This window comes from Arachis ipaensis, chromosome B10 (assembly GCF_059453495.1).
Source record: "Arachis ipaensis isolate K30076 ecotype BB chromosome B10, ASM5945349v1, whole genome shotgun sequence".
NCBI classification, from domain to species: Eukaryota; Viridiplantae; Streptophyta; class Magnoliopsida; order Fabales; family Fabaceae; genus Arachis; species Arachis ipaensis.
Window position 1 is genome coordinate 93,747,954 of NC_142435.1, and position 18,115 is coordinate 93,766,068.

At 40.1% G+C, this 18,115-nt stretch overlaps 1 non-coding gene across 1 annotated transcript; it reads left to right on the forward strand.

Annotated features, from left to right (window-relative positions):
• The first annotated feature begins 17,051 nt into the window (after positions 1 to 17,051).
• On the forward strand, positions 17,052 to 17,158 carry LOC148580908 (small nucleolar RNA R71). The gene has a single exon (XR_015896099.1). It is a non-coding gene; the product is annotated as a small nucleolar RNA R71 (small nucleolar RNA).
• The last annotated feature ends 957 nt before the right edge of the window (positions 17,159 to 18,115 follow it).

Sequence of the window (18,115 nt, forward strand, 5' to 3'; positions counted from 1 at the left end):
AGGATCTTCGGATGGAAGTCCATGAAATTTGCAGTTCTGCTGCATCAGAGAAACTAATTGAGGTTTCAGCTCAAAGTTGTTTGCTCCAACGGCAGGAATGGAGATGCTTCTTCCATGTAAATTGGAATTAGGTGCAGTAATGTCACCAAGCATTCTCCTTGCATTGTTGTTGGGTTCGGCTGCCATCTCCTTTACTTGTTCGAAATTTTCAATCAAGTTGTCTCTGGATTGTTGTAATTTAGCTTCTCTTAATTTTCTCTTCAGAGTCCTTTCAGGTTCTGGATCAGCTTCAACAAGAATGCCTTTTTCTCTGTCCCTGCTCATAAGAAAGAGGAGAGAAAAAGAAAAGAAGAGGAATCCTCTATGTCACAGTAAAGAGGTTCCTTATTGTTAGTAGAAGAAAAGAAGAAGAAATTCGAACACAGATAGAGGAGGGGGTTCGAATTTGGTGATGATGTGAGGAAGAGATGTTAGTAGATGAATAAATAAATAAAATAAGATGAGAGAAAAGGAGGGATTTTTTGAAAATTATTTTTTAAAAGGAGTTAGTGATTTTTGAAAATAGTTTTTGAAAAATGTTAGTGATTTTCGAAAATTTTTGAAATCAAAAAATAAAAAATAAAAATAATTAGTTAATTAAAAAGAAATTTTGAAAAAGAGGGAAGATATTTTCGAAAATTAGAGAGAGAGAGTTAGTTAGGTAGTTAGAAAAGATATTTTGAAAAGATATTTTTGAAAAAGATAAGATAAGAAGATATTTTTTTTTTGAAAAGATATGATTGAAATTAGTTTTGAAAAAGATTTGATTTTTAAAATCTCAATTAATGACTTGATTCATAAGAAATCACAAGATATGATTCTAGAACTTAAAGTTTGAATCTTTCTTAACAAGCAAGTAACAAACTTCAAATTTTTGAATCAAAACATTAATTGATTATGTTATTTTCGAAAATTTGGTATAGAAATAAGAAAAGGATTTTTGAAAAATATTTTTGGAATTTTCAAAAATAACTAAGAATTTTGAAAAATATTTGATTTTTGAAAAAGATTTTGAAAAAGATAAGATTTTCAAATTGAAAAATTGATTTGACTCATGAGAAACAATTTGATTTTAAAAATTTTTGAAAAAGTCAATCCAAATTTTCGAATTTGATGAGAGAAAAAGGGAAAGATATTTTTTTTTATTTTTGAATTTTTATGATGCAAGGGAAAAACAAGAAAAATGATGCAATGCATGAAATTTTTAGATCAAAACAATGAATGTATGCAAGAATGCTATGAATGTCAAGATGAACACCAAGAACACTATGAATGTCAAGATGAACATCATAGACACAATTTTGAAAAATTTTTAATGCAAAGAAAACATGCAAGACACCAAACTTAGAATTCTTTAATGCTTACGCACTAAGAATTCAAGAATGCATATGATAAACATGAAAAGACACAAAACAAAAATCATCAAGATCAAACAAGAAGACTTACCAAGAACAACTTGAGGATCATGAAGAACACTATGAATGCATGATATTTTCGAAAAAATGCAAGATGCATATGCAATTGACACCAAACTTATGATATGACTCAAGACTCAAACAAGAAACAGAAAAATGTTTTTGATTTTTATGATTTTCTAATTTTTTTGGATTTTTTTTTTCAAAAAGTATGTGAAAAAGAAAAAAAATAAGGATTCCAAAATTTTTAACATGAATTCCAGGAATCTTGCATTTTTAGTCTAAAGCTTCAGTCCAGGAATTAGACATGGCTCACTAGCCAGCCAAGCTTTCAAAGAAAGCTCCAGTCCAAAACACTAGACATGGCCAATGGCCAGCCAAGCTTCAGCATTTAACACCAGAGTATATTGCTCTTGATAACAAATTGCTGCTCATTACTTATCAAATATGTAACTTGCCTCTGATGGTTTGGAAGCCTCAGTCCAAAAAGAATTTAGACATGGCTTTATAGCCAGCCAGGCTTCACATGCTTCATGAAACACTAGAATTCATTCTTAAAAATCTTGAATAAAATTTTTGAAAACATTTTTATTTTTTTTTTTTTCGAAAACAGATGAGAAAATTTTAGAAATATTTTTGAAAAATTTTCTGAAAAGAAAACAAAAAGAAAATTACCTAATCTGAGCAACAAGATGAACCGTCAGTTGTCCTAACTCGAACAATCCCCGGCAACGGCGCCAAAAACTTGGTGCTGTTGTCGGATCAAACTTGGCACTGATGTTACCGGACCAAAAGCTTGCCGAAAGCTCAAACAATCCCCAGCAACGGCGCCAAAAACTTGGTGCACGAAATTGTGATGTCCAGGCTCGAACAATACCTGGCACGTGAGCAACTTGGTATGTGTAATCGTGATTACACATTCATAATTTGTCACAACTTCGATACAACTAACCAGCAAGTGCACTGGGTCGTCCAAGTAATACCTTACGTGAGTAAGGGTCGAATCCCATGGAGATTGTCGGTATGAAGCAAGCTATGCTCACCTTGTAAATCTCAGTCAGGCAGATATAAAGTGATAATGGTGTCTTCGAATAATAAATAAAAGACTAGGGATAGAGGTACTTATGTAATTCATTGGTAGGAATTTCAGATAAGCGAATGGAGATGCTTTTCGTTCCTCTGAACCTCTGCTTTCCTGCTATCTTCATCCAATCAGTCTTACTCCTTTCCATGGCGGGCTTTATGTGATACATCACCACTGTCAATGGCTACTTTCGGTCATCTCTCGGGAAAATGATCCAATGCCCTGTCACGGCACGGCTAATCGTCTGGAGGCATCACCCTTGCCAATGGCTTCATCTTATCCTCTCAGTGAATAATATGCTCACGCACCCTGTCACGGCATGGCTATTCATCTGTCGGTTCTCGATCATGCTGGAATAGGATTTACTATCCTTTTGCGTCTGTCACTGACGCCCTGCAATCGCGAGTTAGGAGCTCGTCACAGTCATTCAATCATTGAATCCTACTCGGAATACCACAGACAAGGTTTAGACCTTCCAGATTCTCTTGAATGCCGCCATCATTCTAGCTTACGCCACAAAGATTCCGGTTAGGAGATCTAAGAGATATTCATTCTAGCTTATTTCATGTAGAACGGAGGTGTTTGTCAGGCACGTGTTCATAGGGGAGATGGTGATGAGCGTCACACATAATCATCACCTTCATCACGTTCTTGGGTGCTAATGGTTATCTTAGAAGCGAAATAAGAAGAATTGAATAGAAAACAGTAGTACTTTGCATTAATCTTTGAGGAACAGCAGAGCTCCACACCTTAATCTATGGAGTGTAGAAACTCTACCGTTAAAAATACATAAGTGAAGGTCCAGGCATGGCCGAGACGGCCACCCCCCAAAGTCTAAGAACAATGCGTTCAAAGATGATCCTAAGATCCTAAGATGATCAAAAGATGCCTAATACAATAGTAAAAGGTCCTATTTATAATAAACTAGCTACTAGGGTTTACATGAGTAAGTAATTGATGCATAAATCCACTTCTTGGGCCCACTTGGTGTGTGTCTGGGCTGAGCCTGAGTGTTGCACGTGTAGAGGTCCTTCTTGGAGTTGAACGCCAGCTTTTGTGCCAGTTTGGGCGTTCAACTCTGGTTTTGGCTCCTTTTCTGGCGTTGGATGCCAGATTTGGGTAGAAAGCTGGCGTTGAACGCCAGTTTACGTCGTTAATTCTTGGCCAAAGTATGGACTATTATATATTGCTGGAAAGTCCTGGATGTCTACTTTCCAACGCAATTGGAAGCGTGCCATTTCGAGTTTTGTAGCTCCAGAAAATCCACTTTGAGTGCAGGGAGGTCAGAATCCAACAGCATCAGCAGTCCTTCTTCAACCTCTTAATCTGATTTTTGCTCAAGTCCCTCAATTTCAGCCAGAAAATACCTGAAATCATAGAAAAACACACAAACTCATAGTAAAGTCCAGAAATGTGAATTTAACATAAAAACTAATGAAAACATCCCTAAAAGTAACTAGATCCTACTAAAAACATACTAAAAACAATGCCAAAAAGCGTATAAATTATCCGCTCATCAGTTACCCAGTGATCATAAGCTCGTGCCTCAGCCAAGATCAAGAGGATGAACTACTCAAAGTATTGCGAAAGCACAAGGATGCCATTGGATGGACTCTTGCTGACCTGAAAGGAATAAGTTCAGCCATATGCATGCATAAGATACTACTGGAAGATGATGCCAAACCATCCATTCAATCCCAAAGGAGGCTGAACCCAATCATGAAGGAAGTGGTACAGAAAGAAGTTATGTAGTTATGGCTGAGAGGTGTAATCTACCCGATCTCAGACAGCCCCTGGGTCAGCCCCGTGCATGTCGTGCCCAAAAAGGGAGGAATCACTGTAGTTCCCAATGAGAAGAACGAACTAATTCCTACGAGGACCGTCACAGGATGGAGGATGTGCATAGACTATTGGAAACTTAATGAGGCTACACAAAAGGACCATTTCCCCCTCCTATTTATGGATCAGATATTGGAAAGACTGGCAGGATATGCATATTACTATTTTCTTGATGGTTATTCAGGATATAACCAAATAGTGGTTGATCCCAGAGACCAAGAGAAAACTTCATTTACTTGTCCATATGGAGTGTTTGCCTACAGGCGTATGCCATTTGGGCTATGCAATGCACCTGTGACTTTCCAACGCTGCATGCTTTCTATCTTCTCAGATATGATAGAGAAATTCATTGAAGTTTTTATGGATGATTTCTCGGTATTCGGAGATTCCTTTACTAGCCGCCTGAGTCACCTTGCCTTAGTATTGAAAAGGTGCCAAGAGACCAATCTGGTCTTGAACTGGGAGAAATGTCACTTTATGGTGACAGGAGGAATAGTCCTTGGCCATAAGGTTTCTAACCAAGGCATTGAAGTGGACAGGGCTAAAGTGGAACTTATTGAAAAACTACCTCCACCCAGTGATGTCAAGGCAATTAGAAGTTTTTTAGGGCATGCTGGCTTTTACAAAAGGTTTATTAAAGATTTTTCAAAAATAGCTAAGCCCTTGAGCAATCTCCTTATATCAGATACACCATTTATCTTCGATGAAACATGTATGTTAGCATTCGAGCATTTGAAAGAAAGATTGTCATCTGCCCCTATCATTTCCCCACCTGATTGGAACTTACCCTTTGAATTGATGTGTGATGCATCTGATTTTGCAGTTGGGGCAGTGTTAGGGCAGAGGAAAGATAACTTAGTCCATGTGATATACTATGCTAGCAAAGTCCTCAATGATGCTCAAAGAAATTATACCACTACTGAAAAGGAGTTGCTAGCCATAGTTTTTGCATTTGAGAAGTTCAGATCATACCTCATTGGTGCTAAAGTGATTGTTTTCACAGATCACATAGCACTTAAATACTTATTTGCCAAGCTAGAATTAAAACCAAGACTAATAAGATGGATCTTATTGTTGCAGGAATTCAATATTGAAATCAGAGACAAGAAAGCAGTAGAGAATAAGGTAGCAGATCACCTATCCAGAATCCCACATGAGGAAAGTAGAACACATGATACAAATGTGAACGAGCTCTTTCCTGATGAGCAGCTGATGACAGTTCACAAAGCACTATAGTTCGTAGACATTGCCAACTTCAAAGCAACTGGTACCTTACCTCCAGAGATCAATAAACATCAAAAAAGGAAGATCATGAATGATGCAAAATACTTTGTCTGGGATGAGCCATATCTTTTCAAGAAGTGTTCATATGGAATCCTTAGAAGATATGTTTCGGAAGAAGAAGGACGAGAGGTCCTATGGAATTGCCACGGCTCATGCTATGGAGGACGCTTTGGAGGGGACAGAACTGCAGCAAAGGTGTTACAAAGTGGATTCTTTTGGCCCACCCTTTTCAAGGATGCCAAAGAACTAGTAAAGAGCTGTAATGAATGCCAAAGATCTGGAAACTTGCCCCAAAAGAAATGAGATGCCACAAAATTTCATCTTGGAATTGGAACTGTTTGATGTGTGGGGAATCGATTTCATGGGACTATTCCCAACCTCATATTCAAAAAAATACATCTTGGTAGCAGTGGATTACATTTCCAAGTGGGTAGAGGCTAGTGCAACCCCAACAAATGATAACAAGGTGGTCATGAACTTCCTCAGAAAGAATATCTTTAGCCGGTTTGGAGTCCCACGAGCACTCATCAATGACGGAGGGAGCCATTTTAGTAACAGACCACTAGAAGCTCTTCTCCTACGATATGGGGTAAAACACAAGGTGGCCACGCCTTACCATCCCTAAACAAGTGGGCAAATGGAGATATCCAACAGAGAGCTAAAGAGGATTCTGGAAAAGACTGTGGGTGCATCAAGAAAAGATTTGTCAAAGAAGCTGGATGATGCTCTTTGGGCATACAGAAAAGCATTCAAAACTCCACTTGGGATGTCCCCATATCAACTGGTGTATGGAAAAGCTTGTCATTTACCACTGGAGCTGGAACACAAAGCTCTCTGGACTCTCAAGATACTAAATTTTGACAGCATTGCTGCTGGTGCAAAGAGGATCCTGCAACTGCAAGAGATGGAGGAATTTAGATCTCAAGCCTATGAAAATGCCAAGATTTATAAAGAAAAGGCGAAGAGAAGACATGACCTGCATCTGGCACCAAGGAGTTTTGAAAAGGGGCAACAAGTACTCCTTTACAACACCAAAATGAGACTGTTCCCTGGCAAACTCAAGTCAAGGTGGTCAGGACCCTTCCTTGTCACAAAGGTCTCCCCATACGGGCACATAGAAATCATGGACGAAGGTTCAGAGAGGACGTTCACTGTGAACGGACAAAGACTCAAACATTATATGGGCAACATGGAGGAAAATCCCAGAGTAAAGTATCATCTCAATTAATTGAGGAATCGTCGAGCTAGCGATGATAAAAGAGCGCTCTGTTGGGAGGCAATCCAACCTCAGGTAGTTTCCTTTTCATCTTTATTTCAATAAAGGTCACAAGTTGTTTCCTGTGTATTGCGAGGAGCTAAGTTTGGTGTTTCACACCAAAACAATCCAAGAGTGAAAGTGTAATTCTAACTTTGGTGTTCCACCGAAGATATTAGTTAGAATCACACTACACTCCAATGGCAAAATGCTAGCTCCAACTAATCATGGGAACTACTTAGCAGTAGTTTAGTCTTTAGTTAATAGTTGCTTATTTAATAACAACGTTTGAGGCTCTCTGTAAGTATGCAATCTGTTGTACTAGGCAAGGAACTAAGTTTGGTGTTCACACACCAAATTAAGTTCAGAAATTCACAAGCATACATGCAAGCTAACTATTTCTCAAGTGCTTTAGGAACAAGCAACTTCCAATAACTTTGCAGGAGCCTTCTGAGGAAATGGTGCACCATCATCCAAGGAAGTAAAGGAGCAAAAACTATGGATGATGACAACAAGGGGACTGCTAGAAACCATCACCCGAAGGTCGTATTGTTACTTAATTCCATATACTTGAAATGCTAAAAAAATCGGAAGTCCCAAGGTGCCCTTGATTAATAGTTACTCATTAGTTTAAATCATTAGAATTTAATGTTTGTTTTTATTGCTTTTGTCATATGTGTGCTATCCACGATACCTGCTGCATCTTCACCTTGCTTATTTGTATGCTTGTCCCCTTTTGAATCAAATGAAAAGAGAATGAGTGTTTTATAAAAGACCAGAGTGGAGTTCATACTATGGAGTAAGTTCCTGAGTTTGTGGTGTGGTCATAAGTTAGCTAAGTTGGTTCAACCACAAGGTGGGAAGACAACTATCTGTCATGAATACTATGCTTTGAACGCACCCCATGAGACTAGCTAAATAATAAGATCCTAATAAGAAAAAGGGAAAGAACAATCAAAGTTGAAGAATAAAAGAAAAAAATAATAGCAAGAAAAAAGGCTAGGCACCAAGGGTTTGAACCTTGAGGGATGTGTCTGTGGTGTTCTTGTACCAAGGATCTGCTTGGATTACTAAGCTCTTAAGGGTGCTTTATCACCTGGTAACTTGGGTTAACTAACCCGGGATTATCAGCTGAAAGTCCACCATCAAGAGCAGTCTTTGCTACAGAACATTTAGTAGCCCAAAGAGGTGCTGGACACCAAGACCTCAAGGAAAGAAAATAAACAAACCATGTGCCTGCGGTGTGTATGTATGGGGGAGAGACTTGAGGAAGTAAGTCCTTAGGGGTGCTTCAACACCATCATAAACTTGATACGCGGAAAACTTGTCTTGCAACAAATTTCCTTCGGCAAGTGTACCGAATTCGTCGTCAAGTAAAAACTCAAGCAACTTTAATTAGAGGAATGTTCTAGTTGAACGAATCAGAATTTGAGTTGAGAATTGCAGAAAATTAAATGGCGGAAAAGTAGATGGCAGAAACAGTAAATGCTGGAAATAAAGAGCTGAATGTAAATGGCGGAAAGTAAATTGCAGAATCTTAAATGGGAATGGGGTAATTGCTGATAAAAGTAAATGCAGAAATTAAAGAAAATGGGTAAGATCAGAAATGGGAGTTCATTGGGCTCAGGAGATGTTGCATTCTCCGGATCAAGTTCATTTTCATCTCTTCCTCAATCAATGCATTCATTGATCTCTTGGCAATCTTAAGTGATCGAATTACAATTCCTTGTAATTCAATCTCTCAAATTTCCATCAATAGCCAATTCCTTGGTCAATTGCTCATGAGAAGAGGTGAAGTATGGTCACTGATTATACCACATGCATTTCCCAAATCAAGTGTTGGATGGATTATAGTCACATATCCATCCACACCCAATTTGGTCCAGCATGAGAAAGCATTTCTAGCATGATCCCTTCATTCCTCTTTCAAGGTTCAGAAGAGATCCAAGTATGAATAGCTTCTTTTCCAAGATAACTACCCAACTGGATAAAGATTGAAAGCTTTCTAGTAAAATCAAGAGAAAAGATAGAAGAAAGAGAATGAAAACTAAAATTGATCCATCAAATTACAACAGAGCTCCCTAACCCAATGAAAGGGGTTTAGTTGTTCATAGCTCTGGAAAATGAAAACAAAGATGGAGAATACATGCTGAAAGTAAACTAGAAGTACAGAGAAAGTAAAATACAGAGAGTAATTATAGGCCAAAGGCTCCCTAAAGTTTTCAGCCCCCTAACTAATTCAAAGCTACTCCTATATATACTACTCTTCTGATCTTCTTGTTGGCTCTTCAAGTCTTGGGTATGGGCCTTTGGATCCTGAGTTTGAAGCAGTTATCTTCATCATTGGGCTTAGCTTTGCTTGCAAAGAGAAAGTGTGAAGTAGGCAGGGACTTTTAGCTCAGGACATTAGTGGTGTTAACGTTAAGTGAAAGTGTGGGTTCGAGAACGTTAGTGACAATCACCTTTTTCACTAACGTTGCTCACCCAAGTATGAGCCACGTTAACTTCAATGTTAGTGGCACAAACGTTGCCACTAACGTTGCCTCTTGGTCCTTTGCACACGTTATTGGGACTTACCTTTCCCAATAACGTTGATAAACCTCCTCATTCCCTACGTTAGAGTCCACGTTAACTTAGTTAATGTGGCTCTTAACGTAAGCTTGCCAATCCTTCGAGAACGTTAGTGACACTTACCTTTGTCACTAACGTTCCAATGTGCCCCTTTTTCTCACGTTAAAGTCCATGTTAATTAAGTTAACGTGGCTTCTAACGTAGTCATGCTAGCCATCTCCAATGTTAGTGACAAAGGTGAGTGTCACTAACGTTGGCTCATCGTCTCTTTATCCACATTAGCTTCCATGTTAACTAAGTTAACGTGGGAGTTAACGTTGCTCATGGTGGCTCTTGGTGGTTCACCCCAACGTTAGTGACAAAGGTAAGTGTCACTAACGTTGGCAACCAATTGCTCTCTCCACGTTAGCTTCAACGTTAACTAAGTTAACGTGGGAGTTAACGTGGCTTATAGAAGCTTGGCCAACGTTAGTGACAAAGGTGAATGTCACTAATGTTGGCGTCCCTTTTGCTTCTTAACGTTAGAGTCCACGTTAACTAAGTTAACGTGGCAACTAACGTGGCCAATTATGAGCTTGGTCCAACGTTAGTGACAAAGGCGAGTGTCACTTAACGTTGGCCTTGTTGTCTTCTTCCACGTTAGAGTTCACGTTAACTTAGTTAACGTGACTCTTAACGTGGGCTTATGATGGCTTCGAGGGCGTTATTGGCGATTACCTTTCTCATTAACTTTGCAAGTTAGCACCCATTCCACATTAAAGGTCACGTTAGTGGGACTAACGTGACTGCTAACATGGTTCTTCTTTGCTTCTTTTGTCCTGAAATCAAGCAACAAAGTGCATCAATATTCTGGTCCAAGTCATGAGTCATGCATCATCCAATTTATCATATAATTTATGCAAAATCCTCATGAAATCATGTAAAGTGCACAATGTATGCTTGAATCAAGATGTAAGTGAATGTCTACCCAAAACTAACTTATTTTCTAAGAAAATGCATGAAAGTACCCTAAAAACAGTAAAGAAAAGGTCAGTGAAACTGGCCAAAATGCCCTGGCATCAGCAGGTCATGACTATTACTGCTTTTTGGATGGCTATTCAGGTTACAACCAAATTGCAGTAGATCCTCAAGACCAAGAGAAAACAGCATTCACATGTCCATCTGGAGTATTTTCCTACAGAAGGATGCCTTTTGGTCTGTGCAATGCACCTGCAACCTTTCAGAGGTGCATGCTCTTTATCTTCTCTGATATGGTAGAAAAATTTTTTGAAGTCTTCATGGATGACTTTTCAGTATTTGGAGACTCATTCAGGTCCTGTCTTGACCATTTAGCACTTGTTCTAAAAAGATGCCAAGAGACCAACCTAGTTTTAAACTGGGAAAAATGTCACTTTATGGTGACTGAATGAATTGTCCTTGGGCATAAAATTTCGAACAAAGGAATAGAGGTGGATCAAGCTAAGGTAGAGGTAATTGAAAAATTACCACCACCTGCCAATGTCAAGGCAATCAGAAGTTTTCTAGGGCATGCAGGATTCTACAGGAAGTTTATCAAGGATTTTTTGAAAATTGCAAAATCTCTGAGCAATCTACTAGCAGCTGACACGCCATTTGTGTTTGACACAGAGTGTCTGCAAGCGTTTGAGTCCCTGAAAGCTAAGCTGGTCACAGCACCAGTCATCTCTGCACCAGACTGGACATTACCATTCGAACTAATGTGTGATGCCAGTGACCATGCCATCGGTGCAGTGTTGGGACAGAGGCATAACAAGCTTCTGCATGTCATTTACTATACTAGCTGTGTTTTAAATGCATGTTATTCACTAAGAAAATGCATGAAACTACCCTAAAAATAGTAAAGAAAAGGTTAGTGAAACTGGCCAAAATGCCCTGGCATCACAACACCAAACTTAAAGCTTGCTTGTCCCTAAGCAAGTACTGGAACAAGAGAATGATGAATGGAATGCCAAGAAAAATGAGTCATTCTTGTGGAAGTCAAGTTTCTAGTTTTATGGTGGTTTCATGCATAGCAACTTAGGTTCATTCCTTCACTAGCTTTCAGGCCTTTATCATGTCCTAGAATACTCACTGTGATTGCATCCCATGAGACTTTTATTCATTGATCCTTTTGTTGTCATTTCAGGGCTTATTTGTGTTCTTAGGCTAAGTGCTCTGTAAGGGGGCAACTCTTTAAAATAAGCTTTCAGCCAACACTCCCGAACCAGTTGGTTCAAGGTGCTAGGTGTTGAAGCACCCCTAAGGACTTACTTCCTTAAGTCTCTCCCCCATACATACACACCACAGGCACATGGTTTGTTTATTTTCTTTCCTTGAGGTCTTGGTGTCCAGCACCTCTTTGGGTTACTAAATGTTCTGTAGCAAAGATTGCTCTTGATAGTGGACTTTCAGCTGATAATCCCGGGTTAGTTAACCCAAGTTACCAAGTGATAAAGCACCCCTGAGAGCTTAGTAATCCAAGCAGATCCTTGGTACAAGAACACCACAGACACATCCCTCAAAACTCAAACCCTTGGTGTCCAGCCTCTTTTCTTGCTATTTTTCTTTTATTCTTCACTTTAATTGTTTCTTTCCCTTTTTCTTATTAGGATCTTATTATTTAGCTAGTCTCATGGGTATGTTCAAAGCATAGTATTCATGACAGATAGTTGTCTTCCCACCTTGTGGTTGAACCAACTTAGCTAACTTATGACCACACTACAAACTCAGGAACTTACTCCATAGTATGAACTCCACTCTGGTCTTTTATAAAACACTCATTCTCTTTTCATTTGAGTCAAAAGGACAAGCATACAAGTAAGCAAAGTAAGGATACAGTGACATAAAGACTAGCAAGCATAGACCTATTCAACAAAAAGCTTAAAAGACAGAATTTAAAAAGGTTCAAACTATCATGGAAGCATGTTCTATTTCATACACGATCTTCCTTATTTAAAGCATAGAAAAAGATGGACCAAAGAAGGAACTCCACCACCTTTTACTCATGTGGATGCCCATGCTCTCCTCCTTGCTTGTCCTCTATGTGTCCTCTTGCATTTCCTCGCACCCGTGCCAATCTTGCTTGCTTCCAATCCTCAAGTGCCTTCCTCACTGATTCATGACCTTCTTCCACCCTTTATCTTTCTTCTCGTGCTAATTCATCCCTCATTTCTTCATACCTTGTGATTCCTGGATGTAATATAGGCAACTGTCCTACTAAGTATCCGAGCCTAGCTTGAGTGTTTATATGATGCCCAGTCTCGCTCATGTAAACTCCTTCTGCGAATGCCCTTTGCTCGTCCAATAGTTCTGCCTGTTCTATTTGTCTTCGATGCATCTCATGTATGTGTGCACCTTGATGTGCTTGGATGTTGATTAGCTTCTGGATAGATTCTTGTTGTTCATTTTGCCTTTATTCTATCCTGTGGATTGTTTCACTCCATTGTTGTCCTTGACTCAATTGCTGCTCCATCATTTGCTTTTGCCACTCCCCTTGTTGAGTCATCCATCTTGAGAGTGATTCCTCTTGCTGCCCCATCATCTGTAGTTGAAGCTCTTTCTGTGCTCCTTGGCTTTCCAAATAGTGTCGAGATAGGCCATCAATGGCTTCCTGTAGTTGGTGCATATCCAAAGTGGCTGGTGCTTGCCCCTCTAAGACTTGTCCTTCTACTACTTGAGGGGCTGGCCTCTTCCTTTGCTTCCGTTGAGGCAGGGGAGATGCGGTAGCATGCATCCATCAAACGGTTATTGGAATGCCTTCTTTTATCCACACGGGATCCTCATCTTCAAACACCACCCCAGCTTTCTGGCATAGTTGGTAAATAGTGCTGGGGTAACCTAACTTTCCTCTTGAGTCGCTTTTCTCTGCCATCTTTCTAAAGCTTACGGCTATGAGTTCATGAACCTTGATCTCTCCTCCTTTGAGTATACAGTGCACCATTGTGGCTCTCTTGAGATTCACCTCCGAGTTGTTCCCTGCTGGGAGGATAGACCTCCTTACAATTTCGAACCACCCTTTTGCTTCCGGAGTGAGGTCTGCTCTCTTGATGAACCTTGGTCTCCTATCCACATATCTTTCCCAGTCAGCTCTAGGTACAAAAATATCTTGCACAATCTGGTCATAATTGGGATTGTTGTCCAGTCTTGAATGATAACTCTCTTCTTCAAACGGTATGGACCGTAGCTTTAATGCCCTCATGACACTCATGGGACCGAAATCCACAGTCTTTCCTCTCACAAAGCTTGTATATGACTCATCTGCCTTATCATATCGGACCGCATTTGCATAAAATTCTCTTACAAAATTTGCATTCACCTTAATGACCGGATCAGTGAGGAGCTCTCATCTTCTCTTTTCTACCTCCTTTGTGATTTCGGGATACTCAGTTTTCCTAACTTGAAACCCCAGCTCATAAATGATCTCCTTATCCACCATCCATCTGTATTGCAATGCATGGTGCAAGCTTCTAAATCTCTTTTCATCATACGGGTGTTGCTCCATAGGTTCCTTTCCTTTCTTTCTTTTAGAGCTCGAAGATGCCATGAATGAGAGTTAATGTGTGAAGGTGGTAAGGGTGTGGAGACTTTTGGCGGTTTAGGGTTGAGTGTAATGAAGGGAGTGAGTGGGAATGTCTTTAATGGGATAGGAAGTGCTTGGTTCCGAAAGGGAGAGGTGTGAAGAGTGGGCGTGGAGTGTGAAGGTGGGATACGGAGCAAGGGTCACTTATATAGGGAGGTTGTGAATGAATGTAGGGTGTGGATTGATGGAGTGGTTGTTTGATGGACGGTTGGGGTTGTGCATGGAGAAAGGACAAGGATCATCACTTTATGAGGGCTATTGGGTCAGTCTTCAAGGGTCTCCTTTCTTCAATATTGCATGGCAACATTTTCCAATGCATTCCCCTTTGGGGCACGTGTGTAATCCCTCTTCATGAAGTGGCCGAACCTTCTTCATTTAATTATCCAATCAATCCTCTCCAATGCTCCTTTCCTTTTCCCTATAAAAATAAAATAAAAAAATCAATATCATAAAAAAAAGATTTAAACTTTATGGCTAGAATAATAAAGAAAAAGAATTAGATTGTTTATTCATGAATACCAACTAACTAACTAACTGTGCATCCTTATATGCATATTCGTGGCACCTTGGGTGACACCAAACTTAGTTTGGAGCACTGTGATGAAAAGTTTGTGTTCAAAGCTCCAAGACTAGCATGCTTTGGGTTGCATTCATGCTTTCTTGGCATGCTTTGAACACCAAACTTGTTCTTCACTATATACTGCATAATAAGGATTTTACCAAGTGTTTGTCAAGTTTGGGTTGGAATTCATAAATATTGACTTATTCACTATTTTCTAAAAGCATATAAAACATGGGTTGCCTCCCATGAAGCGCTTCTTTAGAGTCACTAGCTTGACCTTTCGCCTTCATCAGGGAGGTCGATAGTGCTTCAAGTCTTCTCCTCTGGCAGTAGACCTATATCCAGTAGTTGTATCAATGATCTCTACATGTTCCAAGGAGAGAACTATGTTGATAGCGAAGACCTTAGGTAACTGAGATGGCACAGTGGGGAGATCAGGGGGGATATCTGGGAAGTAAGCTGAGATCACTTTATCCCCTGGAGAGAAGTCCTCTGTAGGGATCTTTTTGTTCCTCCACCTCCTTGGTACCTTCTTCTTTGTTCCTTGTGATGTTGTTTTACTCTTTGTGGCCTCTTCTTCTAAAGGAATTTTGATGTTGTCTTCACATGCCTCTGGTGGTTTAGGTTCTTCCAGCTTTTTCTTGAGCTGTGACAGCTGCTTGTTTCCTTGTCCATCAACCAAGGGAATTTTCGGATGAGCTTGTTGTTCTTCAGTACTCATCTCTTCCTTCAGTATCTCACTGTGATCCTTCCTTAGTTCCTTGTTCTCTTGATCTGCTTCTTGTGAGTGTTTGAAAACAGTGAAGGCGAGCTGTTCATCATGGATCCTCAAAATTAGCTTCCCTCGCTCCACATCTATGAGTGCTCTGGCTGTAGCTAGGAATGGTCTTCCCAATATGATTGGGTGAGTGTAACTCTCTTCCATGTCTAATATGACAAAGTCTGCTGGGAGAAAGTATTTCCCAACCTTTACCAACACATTTTCCACCACTCCTATTGCTTGTTTTTGAGTTTTGTCAGCTAGCCTGATGACTACATCTGTGGGCATTATCTCATTGATCTGCAGCCTCTTCACAAGGGACAAGGGCATTAAGTTGATGCTTGCTCCCAAATCGCAGAGTGCTCTATCAAACATTATTTCTCCTATGGCACAGGGTATGTGAAAACTCCCTGGGTCCTTCATTTTTGTAGGCAACTCTGGTTGAATGAGGGCACTGCACTCCTTGTTCATCACTATAGTTTGGCCTCCCTTGAGTGAGCTTTTCCTGGGAAGCAGTTCCTTCATATACTTGATGTATGCAGGCATTTGTTGGATGGTCTTGATGAATGGTATGTTTACATGCAGAGATGCAAACAAGTCAAGAAATCTTGAGTATATTCTCTTCTCCACAGCACCATTGAGTAGTTGTGGAAAGGGTGCATAGAGTCTCAGCAGCTCCTGTTGTGAGATTTTTGGTTCTTGGTGATCTTTTTCCTTCTCCTCTGCTGAGGTATCTCCAGGTTGTTCTGACGGCTTGTTTGGCTTGTCCTCAGTCTCCTTATCACTTATAGTGACCATCTTGCAATCTTCTCATCTTACTTTCTTTGTTTCTCCTCTCAGATTTTTCTCTGTGTCACTTGGGAATCCATCTGTAGGTTTGGGAATCTGCTCATAGAGATACCCTACTTGAGATTCCAACCTCTTGATGGTGTCTCCCTGGTTCTTAAAATTTGCTCGCACTTCCTCCTTGAACGCCTTGTTGTCTTGAATCTCTTTGCCTATGCCTTCAAGTAGATTCTCAATCCTTGAGAGTCTGTCATCAAATGATGGTGGATTGGGATTAGAGGTGGAGGGATGAGAAATGTTATTTTAGTTTTGATATGGATGTGGAGAGGTGTTGTCATGGTGGTATTGATATGTTCTTTGTGTGAATTGTTGGTGAGCTGCATTGTTGTTGAGGTTGTGACGTCTCTGATCATGGCCTTGATCTTGTTGATTCCCCCACCCAAAGTTTGGGTAATTCCTCCATCCAAGGTTGTAGGTCTTGGAGTATGGATCATGGTTTCGCCTAGATGAATTCCCAATATAGTTGGCTTGCTCCTGACTACCCTCTGCTTCTTCATTCACTCCTTCTTGGGTTGCTGATGAAGTGGTGATTGCTGCTACTTGGTTCCTCTCCATCTTCTTGGTGAGGTCAGCCAGCTGCTTGGTAATGAGCTTATTTTGGGCCAGCAGAGCATCTACATTGTTTAGCTCTATCACTCCTCTAGTGTTCCCTCTTTCAGATGCATAGAAATAGTCATTTTTTGCTACAGTTTCAATGACATCTATGGCCTCCTCAATGGTCTTCTTCTTGTTCAGAGATCCCCCGGATGAGTGGTCTACTGCTTTCTTTGATTCATAAGAAAGGCCTTCATAGAAAATGTGTAGCTGCACCCATTCATTGAACATATCTGGTGGACACCTCCTTGTCAGATCCTTGAACCTCTCCCATGCTTCATATAGAGTCTCACCATCTTGTTGCCTGAAAGTTTGGACCTTAGCTCTCAGCCTGTTGATTTTTTGGGGAGGATAGAATCTGGATAAAAATTTGTTCACCACATCTTCCCAAGTTGTCAAACTCTCCTTCGGAAAAGACTCCAGCCACTTGGCTGCCTTATCCTTGAGTGAGAATGGAAATAAGAGCAGTCTATAGGCATCAGGATGAACACTATTAGACTTCACCATGTCACATATCCTCAGGAAGGTGGTTAGATGTTGATTGGGGTCTTCTTGGACTCCTCCGAATGAACGAACAGTTGTTTTGAACAAGGGTGATAAGCTACGGTTTTAGTTCAAAATTATTGGCATAGATGGTCGGCTTTTGAATGCTACTTCCACAGTTTCCTGGGTTTGGATTGATGTAAGAGCCTAAAACTCTTCTCTCCTCCCCAGCATGATTTGCTCGACCTTCTCTGCCATGGTTGTGAGCCTCTTCTTCATGATGGTTTTCCATGTTTTCTTCCATGTTTGGTTCAAAGTATTCCTCCTCTTCCTCGGCACCCACTACTCGTTTTTCTCTTGCTTCCCTTCTTAATCATAGGAAGGTCCTCTCAGGTTCTGAATCAAAGGAAGTTGAAGCCCCGCTTCTTCTCTCTGTCATATAACCAACAAAGCATAAGCAAGGAAAATAGATGCAGGAAGTATTTCTGTTAGAATTACTGTTAGTGTGAGTGATGCAATATATCAAACAGTTAGTGGGTCAGTGAACTGAATTGTAAATAACTAAAAAAAAAAAAACAAAAAAGTAGGGGGAGGGGAAGAAATTAACTAAAACTGAAAGTAAATTACTCAAACAGAAAATTAAATCAAACAAACTAAAAATGCTCAATCTAGTTATCCTCTAATTTAATCATTGTTGATTCAAAATCAATCCCCCGCAACGGCGCCATAAACTTGATACGCGGAAAACTTGTCTTGCAACAAATTTCCTTCGGTAAGTGTACCGAATTCGTTGTCAAGTAAAAACTC